Source organism: Lagopus leucura, unplaced genomic scaffold (assembly GCF_019238085.1).
Source record: "Lagopus leucura isolate 7727_CA_CO unplaced genomic scaffold, USGS_WTPT01 Super-Scaffold_100004, whole genome shotgun sequence".
NCBI classification, from domain to species: domain Eukaryota; kingdom Metazoa; phylum Chordata; class Aves; order Galliformes; family Phasianidae; genus Lagopus; species Lagopus leucura.
Genome location: NW_024962264.1, coordinates 46321239 through 46334849, shown reverse-complemented (window position 1 = coordinate 46334849; position 13611 = coordinate 46321239). Strand labels below are relative to the sequence as shown.

The 13611-nt window shown below is 37.7% G+C and overlaps 1 protein-coding gene across 1 annotated transcript in view; it reads left to right on the top strand.

The window, feature by feature from the left end:
• Positions 1–13611, top strand: part of GABRB1 (gamma-aminobutyric acid type A receptor subunit beta1) — a 95371-nt gene that overhangs the window by 38335 nt on the left and 43425 nt on the right. The window lies entirely within an intron of this gene.

Genomic DNA, 13611 nt, shown 5'->3' with positions numbered 1-13611 from the left:
ACAGTTCAGAGCCACCACGTTTATCTTTTATCTGGACAAGTATTCAGAAAAAAACATGAAGTGACATGATCTACATTCCCTGTTCAGATTCACAATATGTCTGAGTCATAGCCAGGAGGCTTCTGCCAGTGCAAAAGCATCATTTGTTCAGATTCTACATAAGACTTGGCTTTAGGCAGACCACCCTGCAATGCTTTAATGGAGCTCAGAATCCACATTCTTTCAAGCAGCTCTTCTTACAGTGAAGACACTGGGTGCTTGAAAAGAACAAGCTTAAATGAATTACTGGCAGCACCAGTGGAAATCAACATGCAGACCCTGCTGAGGCTCAGCAGCTCAAAACAACTGAAGACCTAGAACAGATCTGCATACTGATTTTAGTGCCATGACAACCCCGCATCAAATCGTACAAACAAGTTGTCTTGGTGAAGCCAGTTTGCACACTTGTTGTTGTTGCACAACGGCTGGTTAGATCTCTGTCTTTGGCCTCTCTGATAGAGCTTTTAGTTGTAGCTGACGTACAAATAGATACCTTTATGCTGGAGAGAGCTATGGTAGGTCAGCAATAATCTCCCCAGCTGAAAGCAGTTGGGTTGAAATTAGGGATGAAAGCTCAAAATAGGAGATGCCAACCACCGCAGCAGCCATAAAAGTCACCTGCTGTATCTTGCAGAAGCTCCAATGCTTCATAATGTTCATACTTTCATAATACCTAAAAATGTCTCACTGTAATGTCTTGGCAATATTTGCAGCTGGGAAAGAATCAGCTTTCAATAGTTTCTTGGCTGAAAGTGTCGACACAGACTGCTATCCAGGTGGTGACTAAGTCATGGATTTCTGACTGAAGAAAGAAACCAACATGCTTTAAGCTGTGTTTTAAACTCGTTCATACACTTTCACTTCTTAGGTAAGCAATACATCTATAATAGCAGATTACTGTGATGCAAGCAAAACATTGCAATAGAATTATCTGAAACTGTCAGTGTCAGTTTTAACACTTGCAAATATAATCACAAATGTCCATGGGTGTCTCAACTACATATTTTGTTAAAAGCAGTAAGGTCTAAATATCCTGGGTCCCTCACTGGCTAATGTAACCATAGTGATTTTCTTTCAGTTACCGGATTTTGACTTGTGAAATAGAGAAGGAGAGTTGATCCAATACTGAACTGACACAAACTGCTGAACATAATTTGATTTTGAAGAGAAATAAGGATATTTAAGAGAAGCAAACTTTGCATACAGAATTTGAAGAAGAAAGGAATACAGTTAAAAGCTGACCATGGCTCCTGGAAATACAAATTAAAAAAAAATAAATAAATAAGGGGGGAATAAATAGGAGGCACTGCCCCCACACAGAACAATGATCTTAGTGATCTTTTCACCACAGGAAAGCTTTTCTCAAACATCTGGGTGGTAATATAGGATTAGTTGTCTCCTGAGAGAAGACATAAATCGGAGGAGTATTACCTATCATCAGCTACCATTGCAGCAGGCAATTTACAAAATAAGCCTACTGAATTCCATTTTACTACAGCCAAACTGAACTTATTCTTCTATTTTGTCCTTACGTGTTCTCAGGAAGTTTATGGTTGTTGAATTAACTGTCCAGTCTCTTACAGATATAGAGCTCTTTCTCATCTGATGTTATTTCACTGCTCAATACACAGATATTTATTTTACCATGTCTTTAATGCAGGAGATGTCCAAGAGCTTACATTCATTTGGCTGCGTTAGAACAACAGGGCTGACATGATGTCTGAAACTTGACGTTATCTTTAATCTTATCCCCGTAATGACCAGCATCAGATGATATGTGAAAAGGTACAAGAATCTCCAGAATACAGGATGGAAATGATCTCTCCACAGCTTTATGGGTTAGACTGAAATTAGCACAGTTTCAGAGTACAATGACTTCCCTGTCAAATTAAATTCCTCTTAAAATTTATTTATGACACATTTTCCTCAGCCTATTTTAAAAGTGCAGATTGGATGCCAAAGTTCACTTTTATCATTAAAAATCACAAACTGAAAATTAATCCAGGAAAGTAGTTTATTTAATTAATCCTAAATTATAAGAAATTGGGGAGATTTCTGCCTGAGAGCAGTGGTGAGTGCTCAAGTGAGACCTGCTTCTGGCTTTGTGCAGTAGAGCTCAGGATGAAAGGGGAAGGAATCAGGACTGTTCTTTTTTGATGATCTGCTAATTAAAATGGTTAGAGAAAGCTGTTCAAGTCCTACAGTTACCACTTGATTTTCTATCCCATTCCAAAGAAAATGCATCTGGTAAGTTTGCTGTAGGATGCTTTAGAAAGCCAATCTAATAAAAGGAATGAAATATTAGGATAAGAGATAGCAAGGACAGCCAGAATTGTTTCCCAAACTCCATTCTCCATCCCACTTATTAGCTCTATGATTACAGTCTGTGAAAAGTCAATCTACAGGGAACAGATGTTCATATTATCCTGAAATACCTAGGGATGTTGTAATCGGCTGAAAGCAAGGAGGAAAACATAACGTTTGATAATCTGTTAAATTTATTATCATACTTGAACAGATACTAAAGCCACTCGTGCTATAAATAAATGAGAAACTAGACATCTATCCAGAAGCAAGAGATTCATCTAGAAAGTCCTTTAACTAGCTACAGTGTTTATCTCGAAGCCTTTCAGCAAACAATCATGCAGATATACCAATTCTGTACTGAAGATTTATTTGATCAGGTAAAGAAAATAAGAAGTGATAAATGGAAAAGGATCATTCCACTAAGGCTGTACTCGACCACATCTATACCACATAATCAGGAACCTTAAGAGAAGTAGTTTGCCATATTCCTTCTGTGACTGTATGGCACAACGTGTCTTACTTTATGCTGGAGCAGCACTTACCTAGCCACCTAGGATTTATCTCTGAAGTCCCTAAACAGAACTATTTTGTTCAGGTAAGAATTAGAAATTGGAGACTCACTGCCATTACCACAAAGAGCCTCCCCATAATCTCCATCACTGCTCATATCATGAACAATGTTGTGACTTAGTCAGTGCCTTGGCCATCCAGCAAAACTGACAAATAGCCAGTATCATGTCACAGCTTCTATTTATTGCCACCATCTCCTCCTTGCCACAGATCATCTTTATAGGTGCAAGAAAACTGCAGCTGTCCCATATTTTACTTCTCTGCCAGGATGCTTCACTGCCACTTGTTTTCTATTCATGTCCACAAACATGTTTATCTCTGTTTATCAGTGTTATCTTCAGAAGAGTCAAGCCGCCTGAACTTCCACATTTCATATGTCTCTGACACCAATGAAAGCCTTTCATCAGTTCTGTAATAACTTAAGCAAGTCCTATCAAAAACTGTCACTGGGAGAACATTATGTTTTATTTTTAAACAAAGGTGGCACAGACTACATAGCTTGGCCAGCTGCAAGTGGAGCTTTTCTGTATAAATAACAGCAGATTTTAGCCAAAAGAATGTATTTTTCTACTCAGTAGAGTCATTAGGGAAAAGAAAAACAGCCATATTGTCAAATAAGGAATAAAAACATAGGCAGAATTTGGAGGATTTATTTCAATCCTGAAATCACAGTGAATTTCCTTTCCTCCAAGATGGAAATTGTCTAATTTGCAAAGCAGTGAAAACTTATCAGTAGCAAGTAGCTGTTTGCTTGTTTTTAAATGAAAGAAACTCATGAGGACTTTTAGCAGACAAGGTAAAAATTAAGGACATCCCAAATCTACACCTTCTCTGTTAGTGATAATTGATCACTACAAAGTGTAACTTCCTCATTCATACTTGTGACACAACTGTACAAAAAAGCTCTAAGGGGTGTAAAACTGTACAAAAGCATTGCTACAGGTACTACTGTTGCTATCTCAGGATAGACACAGAAAACTAATATTAAAGTAGGAAAAAATAATTATAACAATCTCAGAATGGCACCCAATCCTTCTAAGGTCACCATGCCGGATAGGCTTCATTGGAGAGCCTCAACATTCAGTGGCTGACTCTAGCAGTCGAGGAAGCCTTGAAGGTCTATCCTGGTTTTCCTCTGGCAAGTATTTTGGTTGCTTTTTAAGTTAATTTTTTTAAAGCATGTACAAAAGATTTTTCTGGTAATAACAAACAAACGCAAGATAACTCTGAAACAGCATAATAAACAACAGAGTAAGATAGCAAATAGGTCACCAGGTGCCAAGCCATGGACTCTGAAGTCCACAGTCATTCTAGAAAGTGCAGCCCTAGCAGTAGATGCGAGTTTCTTATGTCATCCTGACCCAGAAGGCATAGAAGAGCTAACAGGCTTGGCTTCTGCCATAGCCCCAGGCACAGCCCCAAGCTGCTGTCTCATCCTGCTTTCCCCTTGTTTCCTCTGAATAGCAAGTAAAAAACACAGCAACATGTGCCTTCAGTTGAGAACAGTAAACACACTCTAGGATCTTTCAGAAGTCCATTTTTTTTTTTTTCTTGTCTCATTATTCAAGGAGGTAAAAGCTGTTCTGGACTACAGTTTCACAGCTGCTCTGAGCTGCCCCAAGCTGCCCTTTCCCCTCACCATTAGCACTTGAGCAGACTGAGTAGTGACAGGGTCAGAAAACTGATGTAAAAGAAAAACACCACACCAAAAATTATATCAACAACGTCAGCTTTCAAACTGGATCAGTTTTCCCTGCTTCCTAACTAGCTATTCTGATGAGCAGTGGCAGACAGGAAAGGATGGAAATAGTGGTCATCTTGGTTTTCACTGAGGTGAAAGCCTTTGGATAATTCATTCTCAGGGAGACTTTTTGCCATAAGGGTTAAAGACTGATTTAATACACCAGAAAGCAGTGCTGTCATTCAGTGAGACCTGCACAGGCTGGAGAGCGTCAGACAGAGAGGAACCTTATGAGATTCAGTAAGGGCTTCTGTTGTGTCCTACACCACGGAAGGAATAGTCATAGCATCAATACAGTTAAGGGGCTGAGCTGCTGGAAAGAAGCCCTGTAGAAAATGAACCTCAGTGTCCTGGTGAACAGAAGGTTGGCCATGAGCCAGAAGTGTGTCCTGATGCAAAGAAGACCTATTGTATGCTGAGATGCATCAAAAAGGGCATAGCCAGGAGGTGGAGAGAGGTGATCCTCCTTCCTTACTCAGTCCTGGTGAGGCCACATCTGGAGTACTGTGTCCAGTTCTGGGCTCGCCAGTTCAAAAAGGACAGAGAACTACTGGAGAGAGTTCAGCAGAGAGCCGTAAAGATGATTAGGGAGCCTGGAGCATCTCCCTTATGAGGACAGGCTGAGAGATTTGGAACTGTTCAACCTGGAGAAGACTGAGAGGTGTTCTCATCACTGTTTAAGTATCTGTAAAGTGTAGGAGTCAAAGTGAACGGTGTCAGGCTCTTTTCATTGTTGCCCAGAGACAGAACAGGGACAAATGGACACAAACCACAATACAAGTAGTATTACATGATGAAAAATTTATGTAATGTGAGAGTGACAGAGCACTGGAACAAGCTGACCAGAGAGGTTATGAAGTCTCCTTCTTTGGAAATATTCAGAACCTGCTTGGATGCTTTCCTATGGTGTAGGCAATCTGCTTTAGCAAGGGGGTTTGTACTAGATGATCTCCAGAGATCCCCCTCCAATCCCTGCGATTCTATGATTCTGCAATTTTTAATTTTGCCTTATCAATAACTTCATTTGAAAAAAAAAAAAAAAAAAAAAAAAAAACAACCAAAAAAACCACACACACCAAACTTTCCCTTTTCTCTTTTGCATATGAGTGCCAAATTCCAACTTTCTCAATTAAGCTACTCAGTTTTCCAAATAATTATAATTCTCCCTTGTTCTATGTACTAGCTTGTTACTTATTTTGCAGGAAAGAGAGATTGAGTTTCCATATCTTAATCAGTGCTCAGGGTTATTAGTCATATGCCTTCAGACTGACTCTTTGCTCTTGCTCATATTCTTGTATAGTGTACATAGAAGACACGTAGTATGTGTTCGCACACTATAAAATGCTTCGAAATGTGGATTCCCATGAAACTGATAATGACACAGGATTTTTATGTTTTTAAATCATTTTAAATTGGCCAACTTAATTAATTATCCAATTGATTATGCTAGTAATAAGATTAAAAATAAAACAAGCCTTTTATTATCAGCACTAAAAATAACCTGGGTTCTGTTCTGAGGATTTAGTGTCAATGATTCATGCAGCCAGACTGACTACCCACAAAAGCCAAAACCAAGTTTTCTGCAGAAAATTTGCATCCATATTGTCAAGTCAGATATTAGATCTTCATGTAAGCAGCTTAATACTTAAATTATGAAGCTCATGGAAAATTGCAGAGGAAAGGTTTTCCTCAAGCTGCCTTTTGCAGAAAAATCCTGGATGCAGAGCAAATATTTACAACACGTTTGGTTTGCAGTGACCACAAGATGACAGATTCAGGATTTGGAGGAAAGTTGGGAATGGTGAGCAGTAGAGTTGAGGCTCTGGATTTCAGGATGGTAAAATCAATCTTGTCTGAGTACTTGTCAGGTAAAATTCACCATCAAGCAGCCATACAGGGGAAATAATTTTTAAAGAGAAAATGAGAACCAGGAACATTCTATCTCATCATCCATGAAGACTGGGAACTTCTGCAGAAAGCATATCTGGCTAAGATAGGTGCTTCTTGATGAACTGAAGCACAGAAGGGAGCATACAAGGGGTGGAAGCAAAGCAAAGCAAACTGCCTAGAAAAGCAGCAAAGTCTGGCAAGGAGAAGAGACAGGAAAGGAAAACTTATTGCAGCCTCTACCTGCCTCAAGAGTATAAAAATTTAAAAGGCAGTCAAAAAAACAACATGATATAATGAAGAGCAACAGCTACTAATTGTGCCTTGCCACATTCAGGGTGCATTACAGGAAAGATTTTTTCCCACCAGAGAGACATTGCACTACTGGAAGCATCCACTCAGAGGCAGTAAATTCCCAACCTTGAGAGTTTTGAAGATTTTTCTAAGGGAAGAAGAGAATTTTTTTCTGTGGATGACTGAAACTTAATGATAGTTCTGCTTCAAACAGGAACTTGGGCTGGAAACTCCTAGAGGTCTTTCCAACAGCACGTCGGTCGCTTTACTCTACTATGGCAGTAGTATCTTCAGCATTATCAGTGCTGAGTGTAAAATACCTCCCCTCAGATAAGTACCATGAAGTAGAGACATCAAGATGCTCCCCTATTCCCAATTTCAAGAAACAACACAAAATGTTGTAATTATTCATTTGAAAATATCAGAGATAGATTGATCATATGATTTTTAGTCCTGATTTGCTGTAAAGACAAGCAATCACCAGAACCACAAAAATAAAAATAGCTCCTACCTAACCTATATAGAAGTAAATTCATTTAAAAATATATTAATTTAAAAAAATAAAATAAAACCACACACCTAACCACCATGCTACATAACTGTTTATGTAAAGGCATTAAGAAATATCTGCAGCTATTGTAGATTTAACCCAACCTCATCTCAACATATACATAACTTCCCTCCTACATTGTTCAGCATCTTCCCGAATGAAGGAGTCTGGCCATGGTAGGCTTGTCTAACTGCTTTCATATTAAGCTTCAGTACAATGCAGAATTCAGGGTTCTGTGTCTTTCTGTCCAGCGCTAATACAATTAGCAGAACAATGTGTTATGGCTTACACAATAGTGTACAAGAAAAATTTCAGCAAACTCCCATCTGCTCCCAGGCTAGCAATCAGCTCAGCTTTGCCTTCAGCACTGTTCACTGACACCATGAGCCCTTACTGCTGTGCCAGCCTTCACAGACCTGCAGCGCTCTTCAAAATGGGCTCATAGTTCACGCCTGCTGAGCTAAGTGGAAATCTCAAGAAAAACATGAAGTGCTTCAGAAACAACTGCTGTCAAAAAATAAAAAAAAATAAAAAAATAAAAAAAAGAGAGGTTGCTTTCCCATTTTCTTTCTTATAGATACCAAGGGAAGCGTTAGTTTAATTTATCCTTTTTTCCACAAAGTTTTTACTTTACAGGAATGTTAAAGTGCTGCATCTTTTCTTAGCTTGCTTTACACCTCATGTCACATATCAAGCTATAGACCCTCAAAGGTGATCCATGCCCACCTCATTAAGAGCCAGTCTTTCAGTAAGGGGCTACCTCCTAGCAGTTCAAACTAGTACCTCAGAAATACTGTTTCCTACCAAATGCCCATCCTGATTCCTACGTGTAAGTAATTTCAATCCTAGCGGGCAATTTTATGGCAGTATTATCCTTTGCTTGAAAAGAATCACAGAATGCCCTGAATTGGAAGGGACACACAAGGATTGCTGAGTCCAGCTCCTGGCTCCAATCAAGACCTCCTCAAATGCTTAATGTATTGCTGAGTGCTTTGTCCAAAGACTCCTTGGACTCTACCAGCCAGCCTGTTCCATGCCCACTGAGCTGGTGCAGAACTTTTACCTAACCGTCACCTGGCCCTTCCCTGACACATCTCCACGCTGTTCCCTGGGGTCCTATCATAGTCACCAGGGAGCAGAGCTCAGCATTATCCCTGCACCCCCTGTGAGGAACTGTAGGCCACCAAAAGGCCTCCTCTCAGCTAAGAGAGGAGCAAAACAGAATTTTATGGGAATACATAAGATATTGACCCTCTATGTGGGATTTTAACCCTCTATGTGTTAAATAATACCAAGTTAGGTGAAGCACAACTATTATAACAAAAATCTCAGAAGCAGTAATAAATACAAACATACATCAAAGCGCAGAACAAAATGTAACCAAAAAAAAATATATCAATGATCTTTCAAGAACTGAGAAATATTTTACTTTTTGGTTTGACTGAAGACATTGGATACAATTTTAATCACATTGCTATTAAGAGGACTTCTACCATTGACTGCAAAGAGTAATATTGGATCCTAGTACAGTAATGATGAGTGTCTTCATTCCCAACATGCTACACTTATAATGAGTCTAATCTTGTTCTTGGCTGTTCTTTGTACAATAGAGAGAATCATGATTAAAGCTATAAAGACTGCTGCCAGATCTCTGCTTCTTTTTTTTGTAAGATGACTGTGATGCTGCATACTTGATTTAATTGTGAGTTTATAAGTGCCAACAAGGTTTTTGAGACATATCCTGGGAGAATTACCAGCACTTCTGAAGAAAGAAAAACGTGGGGCACTTCACTATCAACCTAGCCACCAATTGGAACAATCCAAATATCCACAAAGCTTTTTCTCCTGCAGAAATATTGCATCTACAAGTGATGTACCATTTTCTGAGAGAAAACACAATTTTTGCAGAACTGAAGCTTGCTTAGGGAAAATTCTGATCCTGTTTAAAAAAAATAAATAAACTTTATCTTAGGGAAATAGATCTTTTTCTGTTGTCTTTTAGTCAGGGAACCTTCCTATCTTGTTTCCACAACAGAAGTCTAGTTCACAATAACCACATTATTTTGTGAAAAAGACAGAACATAGAATAATTTAAGAGTATTTCAACCTTCTTCCCCCTCTTCTCACTTCCTTGGGCTGAGAAGGGGAACCAGATAGCACATGTTGCATCAGTGTGCACTTGAAAACAAATGAAGAAGGAACACTAAATCATGTCCTCAGAAAGAAAAGCAAATGCAGTCAATCATTAGAGTGCATACCCATAACTCACTGGCCAGCTGACTTACTAAAGATATACAGCTAAACTGGAGTTTCTAGAGAACAGAAGTAGTAGAATTTCTACTTTCTTCCTCCATAATTTGGAGGAACAATATTTTCCCCTAGTTGTTGTGCAATATCCGGAATTGATCACCATGTATAGATCAGAAATTACACAAAACTGAAAAAAAAAATTCACCACTTATATTGCCTTGTCTTAAAATAGATCTTTTGCAGGTGAGGGCATGAAGCTTCTGTAGGTTCTTCAAGATGAATCAGAGGAGAGCTTTACTGAACAAGCACAAACATTTTCTTCTGAGGCACTAGCATCCTTACAACATATAAAAGAGCATGTCTTTTCCAAGCTGCAAGTACAGCACTTCACCATAGTCTTGAAACTCTACCTTTCCCTTTTTCTCTGTATCCAGTAAGCCCAGACAACAACCTTCTCCAATTAATCACGTGTTGGAATTCCTACAGGATTTACACATATGGTATTCTACATTTATTGCATTATTTCAATCAGTATTCTGATCGTCACTCCAGATTTAATTTTAAATTGTAGTTTCAGTTATGTTTCTCTTGATTAAGCTATACTGTATTTGAATTGCATCTTAATTGCAGTGGTGCTGCAACTCATTTGGTTATTGGGTGATTCCTAATGATTTCATTTACATTTAAGATCAGTATATATCCCATCACTATTAATGAACACTGATAACTATTAAAAGTATAACATTGATGTGTTTTCTGCTTTGCTGCTCTCAGACTCATCTGGAGTTCTAACAATTGATATTGAATTGATCTACAATGGTTACAGAATTGCATTTTTTTTTTTTAATTTTTTTTTTTTAATTTTTTTTTTGTTAAGAATTGCATTCCAGATGTTAATTTTTAGCTTCTTAAATATATGAAATAATAGCAGAACTTAGATTAGGATGATTTTGGAAAGAGAGAAAATAGAAAGTCTTGTAGATCACACTGCTGAATGTAGCAAATTAAAAGATCCCTTTTATTTTGTTCTTAAAACAGGCACGTCTGCTATATTTTCAAAGACTCCAGACATTTTTACTGTTCTTATATTCCACTTATATATTATTCCATTATATATGTAGTCCATAAATCATCAGATAAACAGGGCAATACCAGTGTGCCTCCCAGAAAGTTTGATTATAATATAGCAATGTATTTCACATCTTCTGTTGTGCTGAACTGGTAAACCACACAGTGGAAAGTACTTCTGCATTTTAATGCACCTCTACTGGTTTCAAAGAGATGCAGAAGCTTATCATGAAAGAAAAATTCCATTATTGCACTTATATCATCTATACACGTCGCATTACAAAATTATTCAAATATATAACAAAACAAAAAAAATAAAAATAAAAAAAAAAAAGAAATAGTTTTGTATGAGACCTCTCCAGTCTATTATTTACTGAAACTACAAACCACTTTCTAACTTCAGTTACAGAAGGCAACGGTCATCTGTTCTCCTATAAGAATTTTATATTACCTAAGTGAAGTTTGGTGCCAGTGATTATTGTTGATTAAACTCAGATTATGCAGCAATTTGGCATTTTGAGGAAAATACATTAGTTTCTCCTATTCACATTTTCACAAAGTCTCTCACTTAGCTGAGACTGGCATGTCAGTATTCCTTTTAAGTCCTACACCTTAAAATGCATCACAGAAACCAGGATAATGAAAAATCTCTCATGTTTCTATCATGTTACAGAAATTAGCCTAGCAACCAGGTCACTTGAAGTCTAATAATATTTACATTTTAAAAATGAAATCAGTAGTAAAAACAAGATGAACCTGTCTATTGAGATGTTGTCATAATCTTAAAAAAAATTCTGCAGCCAACCGCCACTATAAATATGAACATTTAGCTACCATTCATACACCTCAAAGCTTGAAGCCACAAAACCTCCAGCAAATTTTACAGTGTAGAAGATGATTAGTCATTAAAATCTCACCTCACATATACAACTACAAAATGTAGAAAATAATCGTTCTAGAACACATCCCAAGATGAAGCTAGGTACATGGCCTGCTGGCACTTCATTCTCCTCTGATGAAATAGGAGAAAAATAAGGCCGTATTCTAAAAACAAAGAACAACTACAAGCATAGCAAACAATTAAAAAAAAAACATCAATTATGTAATTTAGATTACTACACTTCGGATACAATTTTTCACTGAAATAACCTTTAACTTCTCTTTTTAAAATGAAAACTTACAATGACAGGGACAAAGCCAAAAATCACAACATGCAACTCCTCATTTTCTTCATTAAAATACCAAATGAAGAACTCCCAGATTCGGGGAAAGAAAATACAACTCTGTGATGTAAGAAATCTGGAGATACTTTTATGATGAAGCTCAAGTTTTCTCTCCTCTTTAATACTTGTTGATGTGCCACATATTTCTGCACAGTACAGCAGAACTTTAGATCATAGGTTCACCATCTCTGCTCTAGTGCCACCAACACCAGTATTCTGTATAAAGCACAACTAGATGAAATAAAAATTGAGACAGACCAAGATACTAAATATAGTAACTTATTTCATTCTGCTAGCTACAGCTAAGAGACAGATTATTATTTTTTTTTTAACGTCTGATCACATCCTTCAGATATCTTGTAGCCTATCTTGGCTATTTTTCTCTCTGATTGAGCTTTGAGAACCATCACACAAAACTGTCAATTGTTAGCTTTTTTCCCTTTTTCCCCTGATGACATGACAGTTATACAAAAGCAGCTTTAAGATCTGTAGAAAATATAAAGGAAAGATAAAAATTGCATGTAGTTGGCTTTGCTGAATTACACAGAAGACAGAGGATACAAAGCAAAGAGGTGAGCTTTAAGAACTGAACTTCCATCCACTATTTATGATACTTTTTCTATGTAAAAATTTAAGCAGTATAGGATAGAACGCAGACAACATGTGAAAACTGTACAAGAATGTTGATTTTTTACCCCTTCATCCAGCTCCCATCTGCTCTCTGTTTATGTAACAGAAGCAGAAGGGAACTTCTACAGGAAGGTGTCTGCATAGGCAAGAGTGGACCAAAGTCTTTCAGTGTCAAGCTTCTTTACATTGGGCCAAGCACAGTCACAGTTCAGCCAGAACTCCTTCAGAGCTTAAATTAATCTGAGGCAAACCCTGATAGACCTACATAGTTCATATCTCCATGAGATGCAGTATTTCAGGCAGAAAGGCTTTTTGAAAGGTAACAATAGTGCTTTGATTTTCACATGTTCTTTAGAAGCCAATAAAGACGAGGAGAGGAATTCACAGACAGCTTTTATCCTCTCTATTTCTTCAAAAATTAAAGTCCAGGCTAGGTCAGGTTGACAGAGGTGAGGCTTTCCCTTACATAAAAGAAAATCTTACCCAACCAATCTTTTCTATATCTATAATGTCACTTCACTTTTAATGCTAAGTATGTGACAAAAAATGACTTGCAAATTAAAAAGGGGGACAGGGGAGAAGGAAGATAAGGAGGATAAAACTGGTAGTCTAAAAAATTTCTCGAACAGCAATATGTAAGAACTCCATCAGATATAAAGAACACAGTCAATTTTTCCAAGTGGAAAAGCCATCCTTTAAAAACCACTAAATTCATAAAGAGAAAGACAATGAGGGAGTAAGACGAGAAACTTTTTAAAACAATTTATTTTTAAACCAATTGGAAAGCTGAAGGACTACATAAATTGCTTTTCCCCTAAAACACAGCATGATAGTCTGCAGAAGATGCTCATTTCCTACAGGGCAATGGCCTGAAGGGCCAAGGACAGAAAGCCCCTCAGTGCCTGGGCTGAAGTGAAATTTATCCAGCTCTTGAAAATCTTTACAACTGGCAACTGCAGCCATTGCAGAATGACTAGTTATTCATTATACACTCTGCAGTTCTATTTGCTTGTTCTCAGAAGGTTTAGGGAGTGTTGGTGTTTCTGGATTGC